The sequence below is a fragment of the Bos mutus genome, chromosome 7 (assembly GCF_027580195.1).
Source record: "Bos mutus isolate GX-2022 chromosome 7, NWIPB_WYAK_1.1, whole genome shotgun sequence".
Lineage (NCBI taxonomy): Eukaryota > Metazoa > Chordata > Mammalia > Artiodactyla > Bovidae > Bos > Bos mutus.
In genome coordinates this window covers 18,298,923-18,319,238 of record NC_091623.1, presented here as the reverse complement: position 1 = coordinate 18,319,238, position 20,316 = coordinate 18,298,923, and the positions used below count along the sequence as shown (strand labels likewise).

The 20,316-nt window shown below is 40.1% G+C and overlaps 1 protein-coding gene across 1 annotated transcript in view; it reads left to right on the top strand.

The window, feature by feature from the left end:
• Window positions 1–20,316, top strand: part of CCNH (cyclin H) — a 247,853-nt gene that overhangs the window by 163,377 nt on the left and 64,160 nt on the right. The window lies entirely within an intron of this gene.

The following is a 20,316-nucleotide window of genomic DNA, read 5'->3' as shown; positions in this document are numbered from 1 at the left end:
ATGGAATTATTCTAACTCATACTTAGAAGAATATACTTCTGGAAATGAAGGAAATAGATTCTGAAGTAAAAGTAACCCTTGTGGATAATACATAGTTTCTAACAGTGATTGGAGAGATTGTCAAGGAGAAACTCTGAAAAACCTGGAGATAGAATAAGGTTGGGAATTGGGATACCTTCCTAAGAGGACCCTCAAGAAAGGTGGAAATCCATAGGTGCTTTCCCTTTGGACTAAGGGAAAGCCATGTCTAACATATTCATTTACAATTCTTTCTCTACTACTTTTAGTTTTGGTTAACCGTTTAATACATTCAGATTGACTTAAGCACTTTGGTTGTGATGTAGAAGGAAGGAAAAAATAGGGTCATAAAGACAATTGATCTGCACTACTTTTCCCACACACATCTTCTCCAGAGGACTTCGTCAAGTAGCATCATTTTCCTAAGGGGACCTAAAGTGCATTAACATGATAAAAAAACAAGTCAAAGTCAAGTCTTGCATCTGTTTCTTCTAATGTACATCATTGCCTGCCATGCCTCTTCTTTTTATATACTATATTAGATATCAGGAAAAATTGTTTTAGTTTTTATTAGCATATAGTTTATTTACAATATCACTAATTATTATAGTAGTGAAAAAAATGTTTTAAAACTGAAGTTTTATCATCAAAAAGAGAAGGGGAAAAAAAGAACTAGAAAGAAATAGTGTAGAATGTTGAACCTTTGTTCCCAGAACTTACGGACCTTACTTCTGTCCCAACCTTCTGCTGATGAACATGGGCTGTCCTAAAACCACTGTTAGAACCTTAGAGACTTTGATATCAAAGAAGTCAAGGGATCAAGTCATTTCAAGAGAATGTGACATAGTTTTCATTGGGGAAGTTGTTGAAAAAATACATGTTGATGTGACTACAAACGGATTTCAAACACATGACTTGACCATAACCCACAATTAGTAAATTAAGTAAGTCTGCTCAGTTTGATCAACTCCAGAATTCTTGCTGTATCCCGTCATGCTGTACCACCCCCCAACTGTATAAAGTCGGCCTGCACACCTAGGAGATCATCATGAACATGCCAGCTCCCTGCAGTCTTGTGCAGTGCCAAGAAACAGTGCTGGAACCCTGAGGGCAGGTTGTGAGAGCATCACTTTAAAAATGTAGAGCACAGTTCGGCTTATCAGTGACCAACCCTATACTGATACTAATACTGTGTGTGTGTGGGGGGGGAGCGTGTGTGTGTGTGTAGAATTAAGAAAAGGACATGGGGGCATGCAGCAAGATCCTCTTACCTGCAACTCTGAGACACTATGAGATTTAGGTAGTTAGTACGTGACTGGCAGGAGGATCTGCTGTGTTCATTGCATTGACATACAAATCAGAATGTTGAGTAACAGTAAAATTCTTAATGCAGGATATAGATTTCTTGTCATATATCATGTTTAATAGACATATTTAATATTCACTATTGAATATTAAAACTGTATTCCCTTGAAGCAGTAGAGGCATCAAGAAACAAAGAAAAATGACATGTTATCTTCTTTGACGTAGTGAACGTTAAAAAAGACTCAGAATAAATACTAACTTGCTCATGACAGGTATACCTGGGGAAAGCAAGTGCTAGTTACTAAAAGAGCATGAGCATCAGATGAGGAGTCCAGCAAGTCCAGTTCTGTTCATGACTGTGACACCAAACATATAACCGTGGACAACCTTAAGTCACTTTCCTCAGTTTCCTCATCTGTCAAAAGTGGCTGTCATATGCCCAAATGTATTGTGAGGAGCAAATAAAATAATAGATATAATCACAGCAAACTGTTATAAAAATAGAAGTCAGTCTAAAGGTCTAATGAAATAATACACCTATAACAGCCAAACTCCACTCATTAACCACAGAATTATTTTAATTAGCAACTACAAATCACTTGAATCCTCCATGTAAAATTAAAAAAAACACAAATATTAAATATGAAAAAAAATTGGATCTTCCCCAGTGCCTCAGGGGCAAAGAATCTGCATGCAATTCAGGAGATTTAGGAGATGCAGTTCGATATCTGGGTCAGGAAAATCCCCTGGAGGAGGAAATGGCAACACAGTCCAGTATTCTTGCCTGGGAAATCCCATGGACAGAGGAGCTTGGCGGGCTACAGCCCACGGCATCATGAAGAGTCAGACATGACTGAGCACAGAGCAAAGGAAACACTGGAGCACTGACAGTGCTCTCTGAGCTCAAATCATGAACCACAGGGTTTCAGTACCCATTTCTCCACTTTGAGGAACACTCTAGCCCTCTTCCCAAGATGTAAAGTCAACCAAAGGCCCCGAGGACTCACACTGATGGAGTTGTTCTGCACCCCAAAGTTGGTCCCTGTTTTAGGAGAGTGGACTGGTGAAGGGTGACCACCAGTGGTCACCAGTGATCCCAGTGGTCAGCGTAGCATTTCATTTTCCAGGATCATGTGAGATTGAGTTTCCAGAGTGGCAGTTACAAATGGCAGATGTTGGTTGGGCTACCAAGGATCCCTGGAAAATCATGGAGTTGAGCCATGTGTGTGGGCTTATGAATGAACTCCCACCCATCTCTGTTCTAACCACAACGCCACCTCTGGTCTAGCATCCAAAGGCGTCCATTACCCTATGCACCTCTGGCCACTGGCCACTAGTGAGTCACCTGTCCCCTCTGCAAACTCCATGCTGCACATCTGACACATCTCTGGGTGTGGCTATACGCATCTGTCCAAGGATTTACTTGAATATCACTCTTGCCTTTGACCCATGTGGTCTTTTTTTTAATTTATTTAATTGGGGTATAGTTGATTCTTGCCAACATCCGCTAGATCATCAAAAAAGCAAGAGAGTTCCAGAAAGACATCTATTTCTTGCTTTATTGACTATGCCAAAGCCTTTGACTGTGTGGATCACAATAAACTGTGGAAAATTCTGAAAGAGATGGGAATATCAGACCACCTGACCTGCCTCTTGAGAAATCTGTATGCAGGTCAGGAAGCAACAGTTAGAACTGGATATGGAACAACAGACTGGTTCCAAATAAGAAAAGGCTGTGTATTGTCACCATGCTTATTTAACTTATATACAGAGTACATCATGAGAAATGCTGGGCTGGGTAAAGCATAAGCTGGAATAAAGATTACCATGAGAAATATTAATAACCTCAGATATGCAGATGACACCACCCTTATGGTAGAAAGTGAAGAAGTACTAAAGAGCCTCTTGATGAAAGTCAAATAGGAGAGTGAAAAAGTTGGCTTAAAGCTCAACTTTCAGAAAACTAAGATCATGTCATCTGGTCCCATCACTTCATGGCAAATAGATGGGGAAACAGTGGAAACAGTGGCTGACTTTATTTTGGGGGGCTCCAAAATCACAGCAGATGGTGATTGCAGCCATGAAATCAAAAGACACTTACTCCTTGGAAGGAAAGTTATGACCAACCTAGACAGCATATTAAAAAGCAAAGACATTACTTTGCCAACAAAGGTCTGTCTAGTCAAGGCTATGGTTATTCCAGTAGTCACATATGGATGTGACAGTTGAACTGTAAAGAAAGCTGAGCGCCAAAGAATTGATGCTTTTGAACTATGGTGTTGGAGAAGACTCTTGAGAGTCCCTTGGACTGCAAGGAGATCCAACCAGTCCATCCTAAAGGAGATCAGCCCTGGGCGTTCATTGGAAGGACTGATGTTGAAACTGAAATTCTAATACTTTGGCCACCTGATGCAGAGAGCTGACTCATTTGAAAAGACCCTGATGCTGGGAAAGATTGAAGGCAGGAGGAGAAGGGGACGACAGAGGATGAGATGGTTGGATGGCATTAGTGATTCAATGGACATGAGTTTGAGTACATTCCGGGAGTTGGTGATGGACAGGAAGGCCTGGCATGCTGCAGTCCGTGAACTGAACTGAATTGAATAGTTGATTTACAGTGTTGTTAGTTTCAGGTGTTTGGCAAAGTGAGTAAGTTATAAATATGCATATACCCACTCTTTTTCAGATTCTTTCCCCATATTGGCCATTAGAGAGAGTTGAGTAGTTTCTTTGCTACACAGTAGGTCCTTGCTAGTTACGTGTTTTACATACAGTAGTGTGTGTATGTCAACACCAATCTTCCAATTTATCCTCCCCACCTTACCCCCTGGTAACCATACCCTCTCCAGTATTTACTATTTGTAGATTTTTTGATGATGGATGCCATGCTCTTCTGAATTGAAGTTCCTTGCACAAATTAGACTGCTCTTTTGCTTTCCCCTCTCCCCAAGACCCTTACCTATTCTCTGATGGCTGTGTATGGAGGGAAGACAGGCAGTCATGAGTCATTGTGTAACCTGAATTAAATAAATGGTATTAGAGAATGCAAAGGCAAGATCTATATTTTCCAATATAAGCCGGTTTCAAAGAGCTATGACACATGAGTAATAATAATGTTAGTATCATTTTTCTCAATGAGAGATGTGAAATTAGCTATTAATGAAGCATTTGACAGTACAGAACTTGAGGAGATGGTCCTGAACCTGAGCAGGAAGAAACAATGGCCCTGAGCAGTCCTTCATGTTGTTGTTCTATGTGCTGGTTTGCAAGGTTTATCCAGCTCTTGATCCTATTTCTGTAACTAGTAACATAGATACTAAGTAGTTTAAGGTGACTGCAACAGACTGGGGGTGGAAGGCAGGGCTGTATGATTTGCTGCTTGCTACAATGATTTGCAATTTGCTCAAAAAGTTCTGCACTCTTGGTCCTCGGGTCCTGTCCTCTAACGCAACCCACTGCCTCTGCAGGCGTTACCTGAGCCCATTGCATCATTTGTGGGGACTTGGCAAAAACAACTAGTGTAGATATTCTGATGTGATCATGCTGTTTTCTATGCTGTGAACCAATAGGGCCTTTGTCTCTAACCCAGGAGTCCCCTGTCTTTTGCTAGCATCCTTGAAATAGAAACAAATTTACTTACTGGATTGCAAGGAGGGTAAATTCTCAGCCTTCACAGGCTTTTGCAGATACCACAACAAATTTTCAGGTGCACGGACTGGGCAGTAAACAAATGCAAAAAAACCCTCAAAACTCTGCTTATTATTCTAAATTTTTATCAATATGTCACTGTAATTCACATGGGCCTGTGAATTTCATAATACATTTTAAAATCAAATTAGTCTTATAGAAGCCAACAGAAAAAGATTTGCCCTGGACTCTGTATACCCTGGAGATAGGTAGATTTCCATGATTTGAATGGCTACTTATGCTAATAAGTAGAAAATGTATCGAAGTTGGCTTTTTGCCTGGTGGAAACCAAGAGTTCCAAAATAATATAATCATATTATTAATTATTATAGTTCTCAAAATGTGTTGTAGAAGTAACCAGGACAGATAATTTAAAAATAATAACTAACATTGTTACTGAATTATCATATTCCAGACACTGATCAAATGTTTGATATATATTATTTTGCTTGATCCTAAAATTCCATTATCCTCAATTTTTTTCAACCAGTTAACAACATATTTAATGTTTCATCCTTAATATTAATATTTTAAAGTATTCTACCGAAATACATGGATAAATTTAGGGTTGTTGTTCATTGTGCAGTCATTCAGTTGTGTCTGACTCCCTGGGACCCCATGGACTACAGCGTGCCAGGCATTAAGAGGTCATCGGAAAAGGGGTGTACTTGAGGGTGTATTTGGAGGACATTGGATTAGCTCATAAATTGGAACTATGGACCGGGATCTGCAAAAAACAGGGTTTTCAAGGATACCAGGTTATTAGAAGTAGAGATGTGACTGTTCTCCTCAGGACTCAGTTTCTTGCCTTCTTTTCTCTGGTTCCTTTTTGTCTTTTATTTCTTCTGTCTGCTCAAAGTATGCAGTCCATGCCAAATTACTACCACCTACAACTCCTGGACTCATATCCTCACATCTTCACCACTTGAAATAAAAGTGCACATGCCTCTAACTTATTTAAAATTACTAAGGAGGAGTCTGATTGGCATAATATATATATCAGGTGCCTGCTCGTGTACTGTAATTAGCAACCTTTGCTGAATGGCAAGTTTAAATCTCAGAAGAGAAAGATGCTGGGCAAGCCAAGCAAAGAAATGTCCATAACACTAGATTAGACAATTATGTATCTATTTTAAAATTTTGAGCTAATCTTACTAATATTATTGGTTTAGTTTTGTCAAAGAAAGAAGATCAATTGTTATCAATATGTAACTTGAACACCATATGGGAAGTCAGAACCCAAATAGCTAATAAGAGCCTCCGACTATTTTTGAGCATGATAGAGGAGGTTAAAAAATAATAATGTGGTGGATTCATGTTTATATATGGCAAAACCAATATAACATTGTAAAGTTAAAAAGTAAAATAAACTAAAAAAAAATAATGCTCTGTATAGCCAAGAGATGTATTCTAAACACATTGCAATTATCAAGGATCATCAACCCTAAAATATTCCCATCATCAAAAAAGGATTGCCTGGTAAGACCAATAAAGGCAGTTGAGTTTATTATTTATCTTTAATATAAAAACTATACTAAGTCTATCCAGTGTCACAGACACACTAGTTAATTGATTCAACAGCATGTTTGAACTTACATTAGAAAAGCACCTGTTTAGTATTGCACATAAGTAGCATCCATATTCTAAGCGTGGATTTTGACATCAGAGGTGTTCAGCTAAACTTGAGCTCTTTGCAATGATGAACACGTTCAAAGACATTTATTTTCATAAACCTGAAAAGTTTGGCAAACTTTTTCACTAGAAGCCATTTTAGAAGACTGCTTTTGAAGGTTCTGTACACATGAGAAGACTGTATTTTTTTATGCCTGCTCCTATTCCTATTAATAGTGTTGACACCTTTGTATCAGAGCAACATCAAGATGTGTCTGTTCAAAAAAGATGGTTTTACATGCCAAATGACTCACTTTTATCCAAAAGAAAGGTATATGCCATAGTGAAAATGCAGGTTTAGGGAATCATTAGCGAGACCTTTTATATTTGTCTCATGTAATGAGTACCAGCAACTACCTCCATCTCTCCCCCCAAAACTGAATTGTATTGGAATAGATACTGATGGCCTGAAAATAAAGACCAGGATACCCAGGTAACCATTATAAGCATTTATATCGGCTGGCAGGCATGAGTGGGGAGGCACTTAGGGCTGGAGATCCCTTCTCTAGCTGCCCTGAAATCAGGGCCACATGACAGTCCTGGACTCCAGGCACTTTTGCCTTCTTGGCCCCTTTCTCCATAAAAGTAATTACAAGTAGTGTTTTATCACTGTGCCAACGTAACCATGAGTATATTACTATCTCACGTTGAAACATTTTCTTTGACCTGGAATTCTATTTTTAATTCTAATTTAAAAGACACTAAAACATATTCATGGACACCTAAAAACATCGTGGTCACCAGGCACTGTTCTACCACGCCCAATGGATGAGGCAGTCTTCCCCCAAATCATACCTCTTAACTCTGCATGAACACCCAACCCTGAAACTCTAGCTCAGTCAGTTTCTTGGCATTTCTGGGGTGAGAACTGTTATGAGACCAAAGATTCTAAATGGCTAGCCAGTGAGTCCAAAGACCTGCTAATTTATAAAGAATAACTGCAAAATACCATCACCCACAGGCAAGTAGTCCATTTCACTGTTGACTTAAACACAAATGTTACTGTTGAAAAATTCAGATGGGAAAGAGATACAGTGTAGAAGCAGCTGTTCCTAGGGAACCATTCAAATGTTCCCTTTGGATCAAAGAAATTGACAGAACACAGTGTCTACTTTAGAATATATTTAACATTTGTTGGTTCACCTGATGCCACATTCTGCCGTCCAAGCCACCGAAAAAGAAGCAAACACTTGGGAGTTGTTTGGCAGAAATAAACATCCCTGTCCTAAGTAAGATGAAGCTGTTTTACATTATTCATTTGGTCATTCAATGAATATTCATTAGTGCCTACTGTATTAGTTGCCAGAGAGATGAGCCCAGGCCTCAAGAAGTGCAAAACCTGGGGATTTTAGCCTGCAAGTGACTCATTTGAAAAGACCCTGATGCTGGGAAAGTTTGAGGGCAGGAGGAGAAGGGGACGACAGAGGATGAGATGGTTGGATGGCATCACTGATTCAATGGACATGAGTATGGGTAGGCTCCGGGAGTTGGTGGTAGTGCTGCTGTTCATGGGGTCACAAAGAGTCGGACAAGACTGAGCGACTGAACTGAACTGAACTCTGCAGGCTGTGTCTTGGGAGTTGAAAGGTGGGAGATGGTGATGACGCTTAAAAAGGAAATGGTCAGTCTTTGAAGGAGCTTGTTTGCCTTGTTAAGGAAGTTGATTTTATCCTAAAATTGTTGAGGAGCCAATGAAAGATCTAATTGAAGAATGATGTGACTAAATATATAATTTAGAAAGATAACTTATAGTGGTAGTATGAAGGATTCCCCTTCATGGATCAAAGACTTGTCATGGTGAAGGGGCTTGTGTAACTCAATAAAGCTATGAGCCATGCTGTGCAGGGCCACCAAGACAGACAGGTCATAGTGAAGAGTTTTGAGAAAATATGGTCCACTGGAGGAGGAAATGGCAACCTACTCCAGTATTCTTGCCTAGAGAACCCCATGAACAATATGAAAAATCAATAAGATATGATACTAGAAGATGAGCCCCCCCCAGGTCTGAAGGTGTCCAGTAAGCTACTGCAGAAGCACCAAGGCAATTACTAATAGCTCCAGAAACAACGAAGCAGCTGGGCCAAAGTGGAAACGACGCTCAGTTGTGGATATGGCTGGTAGTGAAGTCCCATGGTATAAAGAACAATACTGCATAGGAACCTGGAATGTTAGATCTATGTTTTTGTTGTTCAATCGCTAAGTCATGTTTGACTCTTGTCTACCTCAGGGACTGCAGCACGCCAGGCTTCCTGTCCTTCAATACCTTCTGAAGTTTGCTCAAACTCATGTCCATTGAGTGAGTGATGCTATTTAAACATCTTATCCTCTACTGCCCTCTTCTCCTTTTGCTTGCAGTCTTTCCCAGCATCAGGGTCTTTTCCATGAGTTGGCTTTTGCATCAAGTGGCCAAGGTACTGGAGTTTCAGCATCAATCCTTCCAATGAATATTCAGGGTTGATTTCCTTTAGGATTGACTGGTTTAATCTTCTTGCAGTCAAGGGACTCAAGAGTCTTCTCCAGAACCACAATTCAAAAGCAACATTTCTTGGGCACTCAGCTTTCTTTATTTCCAACTCTCAAATCTGAACATGACTACAAGAAAAAGGTACATGAATCAAGGTAAATTGGACATGGTCAAGAGGGAGATGACAAGAGTGAATATCAACATCTTAAGAATCAGTGGACTAAAATAGACAGATTTGGGAAAATTTAATTCAGATCACTATTATATATACTTGGAGAAGGCAATGACACCCCACTCCAGTACTCTTGCCTGGAAAATCCCATGGACAGAGGAGCCTAGTGGGCTGCAGACCATGGGGTCACTAAGAGTTGGACACGACTGAGCGACTTCACTTTCCCTTTTCACTTTCATGCATCGGAGAAGGACATGGCAACCCACTCCAGTGTTCTTGCCTGGAGAATCCCAGGGATGGCAGAGCCTGGTGGGCTGCCGTCTATGGGGTCGCACAGAGTCGGACATGACTGAAGTGACTTAGCAGCAGCAGCAGCAGCAGCATTATATCTACTACTGTGGGCAAGAATCCCTTAGAAGAATTGGAGTTTCCCTCATAGTCAACAAAAGAGTCAGAATTGCAGTACTTGCATGCAGTCTCAAAAAGGACAGAATGATCTCAGTTTGTTTCTAAGGCAAACCATTCAATATCACAGTAATCCAATTTGTGCCCTAACTGCTGATGCCAAAGAATCTGAAGTTGAATGGTTCTATGAAGACCTATAAAACCTTCTAGTGAAAGTGAAAGTGAAGTCGCTCAGTCGTGTCCAACTCTTTGCAACCCCATGAATGGTAGCCTACCAGGCTCCGAGATCCATGGGATTTTCCAGGTAAGAATACTGGAGTGGGCTGCCATTTCCTTCTCCAGGGGATCTTCCCAACCCAGGGATTGAACCTGGGTCTTCTGCATTGCAGACAGACACTTTACCATCTGAGCCATTCTAGAACTAACACCAAAGGGGAAAAAAAAAAAAGTCCTTTTTTTTTTCATCATAGGGATTGAATGCAAAAGTAGGAAGTCAAGACATACTTAGAATAATAGGCATGTTTGACCTCAGAGTAAATCAGATCGATTATATTCTTTGCAGCTGAAGCTGGAGAAGCTCTATACAGTTAGCAAAACAAGACATGGAGCTGACTGTGGCTCAGATCATGAGCTCCTTATTGCAAAATTCAGACTTAAATTGAAGAAAGCAGGGAAAACCACTAGGCCATTCAAGTATGACCTAAAACAAACCCCTCATGATTACACAGTGGAGATGATGAATAGGATAGAGTCAAAGGATTAGATCTGGTAGACAGAGTGCCTGAAGAACTACGGGCAGAGATTCTTAACATTGTATAGGAGGCATTGACCAAAATTATCCCAAAGAAAAAGAAATGCAAGAAGGCAAAGTGGTTGTCTGAGGAGTCTCTACAAATAGCTGAGGAAATAGGAGAAGTGAAAAGCAAGGGAGAAAGGGAAAGATAGCCCAACTGAAGGCAAATTCTAGAGAATAGCAAGGTAAGATAAGGAGCCCTTCTTAAATGAACAATGCAGAGAAGCAGAGGAAAACAACAGAATGGGAAAGATTAGAGATCTCTTCAAGAAAACTGGAGATATAAAGGGAACATTTCATGTAAGACTGGGCACGATAAAGAACAGAAATGGCAAAGACCTAACAGGAGCAAAAGAGATTAAGAAGAGGTAGCAAGAATAGATAGAACTGTACAAAAAAGGTTTTAATGACTTGGATAACCATGATGGTGTGGTCATTCACCTAGAGCCAGACATCCTGGAATGTGAAGTCAAGTGGGCCTTAGGAAGCATTACTATGAACAACGCTAGTAGAGGTGACAAAATTCCAGCTGGGCTATTTAAAACAGTAAAAGATGATGCTGTTAAAGTGCTGCACTCAATATGCCAGCCAATTTGGAAAACTCAGCAGTGGCCAAAGGACTGGAAAAGGTCAGTTTTCATTCCAATCCCAAAGAAGGGCAATGCCAAAGAATGTTCAAACTATCATACAGTTGTACTCATTTCACATGCTAGCAAGGTTGAAAGTGAAAGTGAAAGTCACTCAGTTGTGTCCAACTTTTTGCAACCCCATGGACTGTACAGTCCATGGAATTCTTTAGGCCAGAATACTGGAGTGGGTAGCCTTTCCCTTCTCCAGGGGATCTTCCCAACCCAGGGATTGAACCCAGGTCTCCTGCATTGCAGGTGGATTCTTTACCAGCTGAGCCACAAGGGTAGCTAGCAAGGTTATATAAGCTCAAAATCCTTCAAGCTAGGCTTCAGCAAATACATGAACAAAGAATTTCCAGATATACAAACTTGATTTAGAAAAGGCAGAGGAACCAGAGATCCAAATTGCCAACATTTGTTGGATCAGTGAGAAAGCAAGAGAATTCCAGAAAAACATCTACTTCTGTTTCATAGACCATTCTAAAGCTTCTAACTGTGTGGATCACAACAAACTTTGGAAAATTCTTGAGATAGAAGTCCCAGTCCACCTTACCTGTTTCTTGAGAAACCTGTATGCGGTTTTAAGAAACAACAGTTAGAACCAGACATGGAACAAGTGACTGGTTCAGAATTGGGAAAGGAGTATGTCAGGGCCGTATACTGTCTTATTTATTTACCCTGCTTATTTAACTTATGCAGGGTACATCAAACAAAATGCCAGGCTGGATGAATCACAAGCTGGAATCAAGATTGCTGGGAGAAATATCAGTAATCAACAATATGCTGATGATACCACTCTAATGGCAGAAATTGAAGAGGAACTGAAGAGCCTCTTTATGAGGGTGAAAGAGGAGAGGGATAAAGCTGGCTTAAAACTCGATATTCAAAAGACTAAGATCATGGCATCCAGTCCCATCACTTCATGGCAAAAAAAAAGGTGAAGAAGTAGAAGCAGTGACAGATTTTATTTTCTTGGCCTCCAAAATCATTACAGATGGTGACAGCAGCCATGAAATTAAAAGACTCCTGCTGCATGGAAGGAAATCTATGACAAATCTAGACAAATGTTTTTAAAAACCAGAGACATCACTTCGCTGATGAAGGTCTGTATAATCAAAGCTATGGTTTTTCCAGTAGTCATGAATGGATGTACGAGTTGGACCATTAAGAGGGCTGAGTGCTGAAGAATTGATGATTTTGAATTTTGGTGTTGGAGAAGACTCTTGAGAGGCCCTTGGACTGCAAGAAGATCAAATCAGTCAATCCTAAAGGAAATCAACCCTAAATATTCACTGGAAAGACTGAAGCTGAAGCTCCAATACTTTGGCTACCTGATGCAAGGAGCCAACTCATTGGAAAAGACCCTGATGCTGGGAGAGACTGAAGGCAAAAGGACAAGAGGCAGCAGAGGATGAGATGGTTATATAGCATCACCAATGCAGTGGACATGAATCTGAGCACACTCGAGGAGACAGTGGAGGACAAAGGAGCCCAGTGTGCTACAATCCATGAGGTCACAGAGTCACACAGGTATGAGACTGAACAACAATGGAGCATCGAGTTACAGTCTTGCTTTCAAGATTGAATCACTTGCAGAGCCTTGAAATTTGCCAGTCCTCAAGCCTCACACTGCAAAGATTCCTGTGTAATTAGCCTCAGGTAGCACCCCAAAGATGAAATTTTTAACAACTGCCCAGGTGATTATAATGTGCAGCCAAAGTTGGAAAACCACTTGCTACCTAAGAGTGGAATATAGCAAGACTGTCATGTGCTAAGTAAGAGATAAAAAGGAACTAAATTAATAGTACCCGAGAAAATTCTGTACAGGAACAAGAAGTGTGGTTCTTTGGATTTAGCATGACTTATCTCAAAACGGAGAAGCGGAAAAAAACTTGTGTCTCCAGGATCTAGCCACATGGCTCCACCATGTGGATAAACTGTGATGTATCAAGTCAGTTGATTGCTTTTTTTCCTTCAGATCCTGCTTGCTGTAACGTGAGAATACTAGTAGAAATAAGTTAAAAAGCCAAAAATGGTGCATCAATTAGAAGAAAAATATGTATTGGTTACCTGAAAAGATTTAGCACTCAAATACTTCTTTCAAATCTGATATAATGCTTTACATATGAAACTGCTATAGAACTTTTGCTTGGGCACATATATTACAAAAAAGTGTTTATTAAATCTAAAAATCTATTGTATAGTGAAATTATCACATTTGATTGGGGGTAAAAGATTTGTAAAGAATGTTGCTTTGATGAATCGAAATGCTGAACATTTATAATTACTTTTTATCATTATAGAATTCCTTCAAAGTAGCTTCATAATCATACCACTCTTATTCTTAGGATATACTGAAATAATTCAGGTAGAAATTTTAAAGTGATTAGAAAAAGAGAAAAATAAATTGATTAATTTTTATGACTGCAGAAGTTTCTCATCTTATTTAACTACTCACATAATTCTCTTTAAAAGCTTGAAATGTGTGATTCTTAATGGCAAAATAAAACATCTTCATAGTCTGTAAACTTTCATACATGATTGACTATTGTAATTTATCAATATCTCTTCAAGCAAATTCTGAAAATGAGATTATTAAACTAGTGAAATTAACACTGCATTTCTAATTCTCCAGCTTCCAGACAGTTTGCTCAACAAGCACTTTTCAGTTCATAATTGTACTTTTCACCTCAAGGTTTGAACCAAATTTAAATTTCAGTTTTATAATCTGACTTAATATATCAATTCAAAGATGTCTCTTTTACTACAAAACATCTTTGTTCGAAGAAGCATGATCCTCACCACTGAAATTTATCAAAATCTGTTAAAGGAAAAATACATTAGTTCTGAAAATGTGAATGGATAAAAGTATTGCCTTATTTACTGTAATGATGTCCTGATGACAAAAAATGTCCTTTCTAATGTTAGACAGTAATTAAGTGAAAGTGAAAGTCGCTCAGCCGTGTCTGACTTTTTGTGACCCCATGGACTATACAGTCCATGGAATTCTCCAGGCCAGAATACTGGAGTGGGTAGCCTTTCCCTTCTCCAGGGGATCTTCCCAACCCAGGAATCGAACCCAGGTCTCCTGTATTGCAGGTGGATTCTTTACCAGCTGAGCTACAAGGGAAGCCCAAAACAGTAATTAAGTTAATAAATATTTTTAGAATACCTTCCAGATGTAAGGTACTATATGAGCATCACAGGTGATATCTAAAAACAAGATCCCTACTTCAAGAGAGTTTAAGTCTTTAGGAGGTAAGAGAGTCACACATCTAAGAGTCAAACAGGAAACATTAAAAACCAAAAGAAGCAAAGTTAAGTGCAGTGAGGAAGGAGAGATCACAGTCAGGTGGAATAGTTAGAAGTCATAGAAGTAACAGGATTTAAGTTAGATGGACCTAAAAGAAATCTGTATAGACAAGGAGGAGTTTGGGGCATTATGGTCAGGTACTAGGTCAAGGGCGAAAACGGAGAACTAGGATGCAGTTTGCAGGGCAGCAGCATCAGCCTCAACCTGGATCATGTTAGAAACAGGGAATCTTGGTCTTGGCTTCCTGAATCCCAGTTTGCATTTTAATAAGAATGCTAGGTGATTGGTACTGATATTAAACATTTTAAAGCACTCTCAGAATACTGACAGTAAATTTTTTTTCGTAAAAGGTCAGATAACAAACATTTTTGGCTTTACAGGCTACTCTGTTGCTTAGCATGAAAGCAGCAAAGATGACTGCATGCAAATGAAAAAGCCTGGATGGGTTCCAATAAAACTTTATTACTGTGACCATTAATTTCATGTATCACCTTGACTACAACAGGGGCTTCCCGGGTATTTGGTTGAACATTGTTCTGGGTGTGTCTGTGAGAATGTCTCTAGATAACATTTGAATTTGGACACTAAGTGAAGCAGATTGCCCTCCTCAATGTGAGTGGGCCTTTTCCATCTGGTGGAAGCCTGAATGGAACAAAAGGAGGCGTTAAAGTGAATTTGTTCTCTTTGCCTGACTGTTTTAGAGCTTCCCTGGTAGCTCAGCTAGTAAAGAATCTACTTGCAACGCAGGAGACCCCAGTTTAATTCCTGGGCCAGGAAGATCCCCTAGAGAAGGGAGTGGCAACCCACTCCAGTATTCTTGGGTTTCCTTGGTGGTTGAGCTGGTAAAGAATCTGCCTGCAGTGCGGGAGACCTGGGTTTGATCTCTGGGTCGGGAAGATATGCTGAAGAAGGGAATGGCTACCCACTCCAGTATTCTGGCCTGGAGAATTCCATGGACGGTCACAAAGAGTTGGACGTGACTGAGCAACTTTCACTTTCACTTTGGAGCTGGGGTATTGATAGATCCCTGGGTTGGGAAGATCCCCTGAAGAAGGAAATGGCAACCCACTCGAGTATGCTTGCCTGGGAAATTCCATAGACAGAGGAGCCTGGCAGGCTGCAGTCCATGGGGTTGCAAAGAGTTGAACACATCTTAGTGACTAAACAACAACAACAAAAGATATATATATATACACACACATGTATACATATGTGTGTATGTGTATATATATTTGTGTGGGTGTTTGTGTGTGTGTTTACATATATGCAGGGAGAATGTGGGGTGCTCAGTTGTGTCCAACTATGGACCCTATGAACCATAGCCTGCCAGCTCCTCCGTCCATGGGATTTTTCAGGCAAGAAGAGTGGCTTGCTATTTCCTTCTCCAGGGGATTCTTCCGACCTAGGGATTGAACCCACATCTCCTGCGTCTCCTACATTGGCAGGCAGATTTTATTTTCTTTTTTAACCACTGTACCACCTAGGAACCCACATACATATATTCATTGTATTAGTTCTGCTTCTCTGGAGAAGAACCCTGATTAATATAGTTATGGACAGCAAGTTTGAGTTTCATATAATTTTCACATGTCATGAAATACTGTTATTCTTTTTCTTTTTTTTCAACCATTTAAAAATTTAAAAATCACTCTGAGCTTACAGGGCATACAAAAACAGACACTAGGTAGATTTGGTCTGTGAGCCATAGTTTGCCAACTATGTCTTAGAATACTGAACATCAGTAGGAAAACAAGTTAGCCTTTCAATTATTTTTATCATCTAAATTCTAGATTTTATAACAATAGAATAATAACTATAGAGATATTTATACTCTCTCAGATCAGATCAGATCAGTTACTCAGTCGTGTCCCCATGAATCAAAGCACACCAGGCCTCCCTGTCCATCACCAGCTCCTGGAGTTCACTCAAACTCATGTCCATCGAGTCAGTGATGCGATCCAGCCATCTCATCCTCTGTCATCCCCTTCTCCTCCTGCCCCCAATCCCTCCCAGCATCAGAGTCTTTTCCAATGCGTCAACTCTTTGCATGAGGTGGCCAAAGTATTGGAGTTTCAGCTTTAGCATCAGTCCTTCCAATGAACACCCAGGACTAATCTCCTTTAGAATGGACTGGTTGGATCTCCTTGCAGTCCAAGGGATTCTCAAGAGTCTTCTCCAACACCACAGTTCAAAAGCATCAATTCTTCAGTGCTCAGCTTTCTTCACAGTCCAACTCTCACATCCATACATGACCACTGGAAAAACCATAGCCTTGACTAGACAGACCTTTGTTGGCAAAGTAATGTCTCTGCTTTTGAATATGCTATCTAGATTGGTCATAACTTTCCTTCCAAGGAGTAAACGTCTTTTAATTTCATGGCTGCAGTCACCATCTGCAGTGATTTTGGAGCCCAGAAAAATAAAGTCTGACACCGTTTCCACTGTTTCCCCATCTATTTGCCATGAAGTGATGGGACCAGATGCCATGATCTTTGTTTTCTGAATGTTGTGCTTTAAGCCAACTTTTTCACTCTCCTCTTTCACTTTCAAGAGGCTTTTTAGTTCCTCTTCACTTTCTGCCATAAGGGTGGTATCATCTGCATATCTGCGATTATTGATATTTCTCCCGGCAATCTTGATTCCAGCTTGTGTTTCTTCCAGCCCAGTGTTAATTCTTGCAGCTCCCCAAGACAGGGAGAGGGGGCAGGGTAGAGAGGGAGGGAGGAGGACTGGGGCTAGCAATCTATGTTTTTAAAAATTCTCCAAGTGGGTATGATGAACGTTAAAATTTGAAAATTGCCAAACTCAGTATAACTCTTGTTAAGAATCCTTCCAGATTCCTGGAATTCTCTTGCAGACCCATTGAGTGGAAATCTCTGGTTTGCATTTTAACAGGCTCCTAGATGACTGTTATGCTTGTTCATATTTGAAAGTCACTACTTTAGAGTTGGTGCTTCTCTTTCATCCCACCACTGCATCCAACCTATAAGACCTTTGCCAAATCCTATAAACTTTACATGTGCAAAAATTTCCAAACCTAATGCTAATTATCAGAAAAACCTAAGAGTTTTATAAAATTCCCAGGCCCTGCTCCAGAATTACACAGAAAAATGTATAATATAAATGTAAACATATGTTCTTTGGAAGGAATGATGCTAAAGCTGAAACTCTAGTACTTCGGCCGCCTCATGAGAAGAGTTGACTCATTGGAAAAGACTCTGATGCTGGGAGGGATTGGGGGCAGGAGGAAAGGGGGATGACAGAGGATGAGATGGCCGGATGGCATCACTGACTCGATGGACATGAGTTTGAGTGAACTCCAGGAGCTGGTGATGGACAGGGAGGCCTGGTGTGCTGCGATTCATGGGGTCGCAAAGAGTTGGACACAACTGAGTAACTGAACTGAACTGAAACATATGTTATATGATACATATGATATACACACACACACACACACATACACAGACACATATATATGATATACTATATGTCCATCTGGGAACATGGTGAGGAATTTACTCCTATATTCTTAAATTTTATGTAGCTACTCATGAGTAGACATTTGGGCCTCATATTAGAATTTACTCCCTTGTTCTATTTTAATAAACTTTAATTTGGGCTTTATAAAGTCCTCATTATGAAAACAATCACAAATAATATCCAAATTAAAGTTATGCAACTCTGATCATTTTATGCTCCCACTCAAAATTTTTGACTGTATTACATACAAATTACTCAGCTTGACATTCAAGACCCTCTGCTAATCTTCTTACTAATTCATATCTCAGTTAATTTAGCTCATTCTCCAACCAACCAAGCTATGTTCTTTTTCTGGTCTCTGGATACATCTCATACTTTGTACCCTGCTTTGACCAATCACGTCCCTTCTACCTATAGCATGCCTTTGCTAAATATAAAAAACAAATAAAAATGTACATAAATGTTATATTCTATGTGTCAGTTAAGTAATAACTAACATTTATTGAATAATTGTAGAAGCCAGTCACACTGCTATAATCTTCACATGCAGTAACTAACTCAATCCCATAAAACCACCTTGTGAGTTAGCTACACTGATTTTCTTCACTGTTCAGAGGATGAAACTCAGGGTAAAATAGATTGAAGTAACTCTCAAAGAATATTCAATAGCAAGTAGTAAAACTGGGATTGTGAGCTTTGAAATATTAGGTCTACTGAATCACAAATGAGAGCATTCCATCTTATTCAGTCCGCTCAGTCATGTCCAACTCTTTGCAGTTCCATGGACTGCAGCATGCCAGGCTTCCTGTCCATCACCAAATTCCAGAGCTTACTCAAACTCATGTGCATTGAGTCGCTGACGCCATCCAACCATCTCATCCTCTGTCATCCCCTTCTCCTCCCACCTTCAATCTTTCCCAGCATCAGGGTCTTTTCCAATGAGTCAGTTCTTCACATCAGGTGGCCAAAGTATTGGAATTTCAGTTTCAGCATCAGCCCTTTCAGTGAATATTCAGGACTAATTTCCTTTAGGATTGACTGGTTTGATCTCCTTGCTGTCAAAAGGACTCACAAGAGTCTTCTCCAGCACCACAGTTCAAAAGCACTAATTCTTCAGTGCTCAGCTTTCTTTGCAGTCCAACTCTCACATCCATACATGACAACAGGAGAAACCATAGCTTTGACTAGATGAACTTTTGTTGGCAAAGTAATATCTCTGCTTTTTAATATGCTGTCTAGGTTGGTCATAGCTTTTCTTCCAAGGAGCAAGTGTCTTTTAATTTCATGGTTGCAGTTACCATCTGCAGTGATTTTGCTGCTGCTAAGTCACTTCAGTCATGTCTGACTCTGTGCGACCCCATAGACGGCAGCCCACCAGGCTTCCCCGTCCCTGGGATTCTCCAGGCAAGAACACTGGAGTGGGTTGCCATTTCCTTCTCCAATGCATATACTGGATGCTTGGGGCTGGTGCACTGGGATGACCCAGAGGGATGGTATGGGGAGGGAGGAGGGAGGGGGGTTCAGAATGGGGAACACATGTATACCTGGGGTGGATTCATTTCGATATTTGGCAAAACTAATACAATATTTTAAAGTTTAAAAATAAAATAAAATTAAAAAAAAGAAAGTGAAAAGTGAAAGTGAAGTTGCTCAGTCGTATCCAACTCTTAGCGACCCCATGGACTGCAGCCTACCAGGGTCCTCCGTCCATGGGATTTTCCAGGCAAGAGTACTGGAGTGGGGTTGGAGCCCCCCCAAAATAAAGTGTCTCACTGTTTCCCCATCTGTTTGACATGAAATGATGGGACTGGATGCCACGATCTTAGTTTTCTGAATGTTGAGCTTTAAACCAACTTTTTCACTCTCCTCTTTCACTTTCATCAGAAGGCTCTTTAGATTTTCTTTGCTTTCTGCCATAAGGGTGATGTCATCTGCATATCTGAGGTTATTGGTATTTCTCCAGGCAATCTTGATTCTACCTTGTGCTTCATCTAGCCTGGCATTTTGCGTGATGTACTCTGCATAGAAGTTAAATTAGCAGGGTGACAGTATACAGCCTTGACATACTCCTTTCCTGATGTAGAACCAGTCTGTTGTTCCACGTCTAGTTCTAACTGTTGATTCTTGACCTACATACTGATTTCTCAGGAAGCAGGCAAGGTGGCCTAGTATTCCATCTTATTAAATTGCTGTAAAATTGTGTTGGAAATGACCATATGATACTTTATATAATAGTTCTATTCACTTTTGATTAATTAGTATAATAAAAGGATAAGGTGGTGACAGATTACTCCCAATCATGATTGTAACAGGCCAACTCTTTGTTAATTTGTTTTGGGAAGAATTAACAGTGATTTTTTTAAAAGCCACAGGAATTAC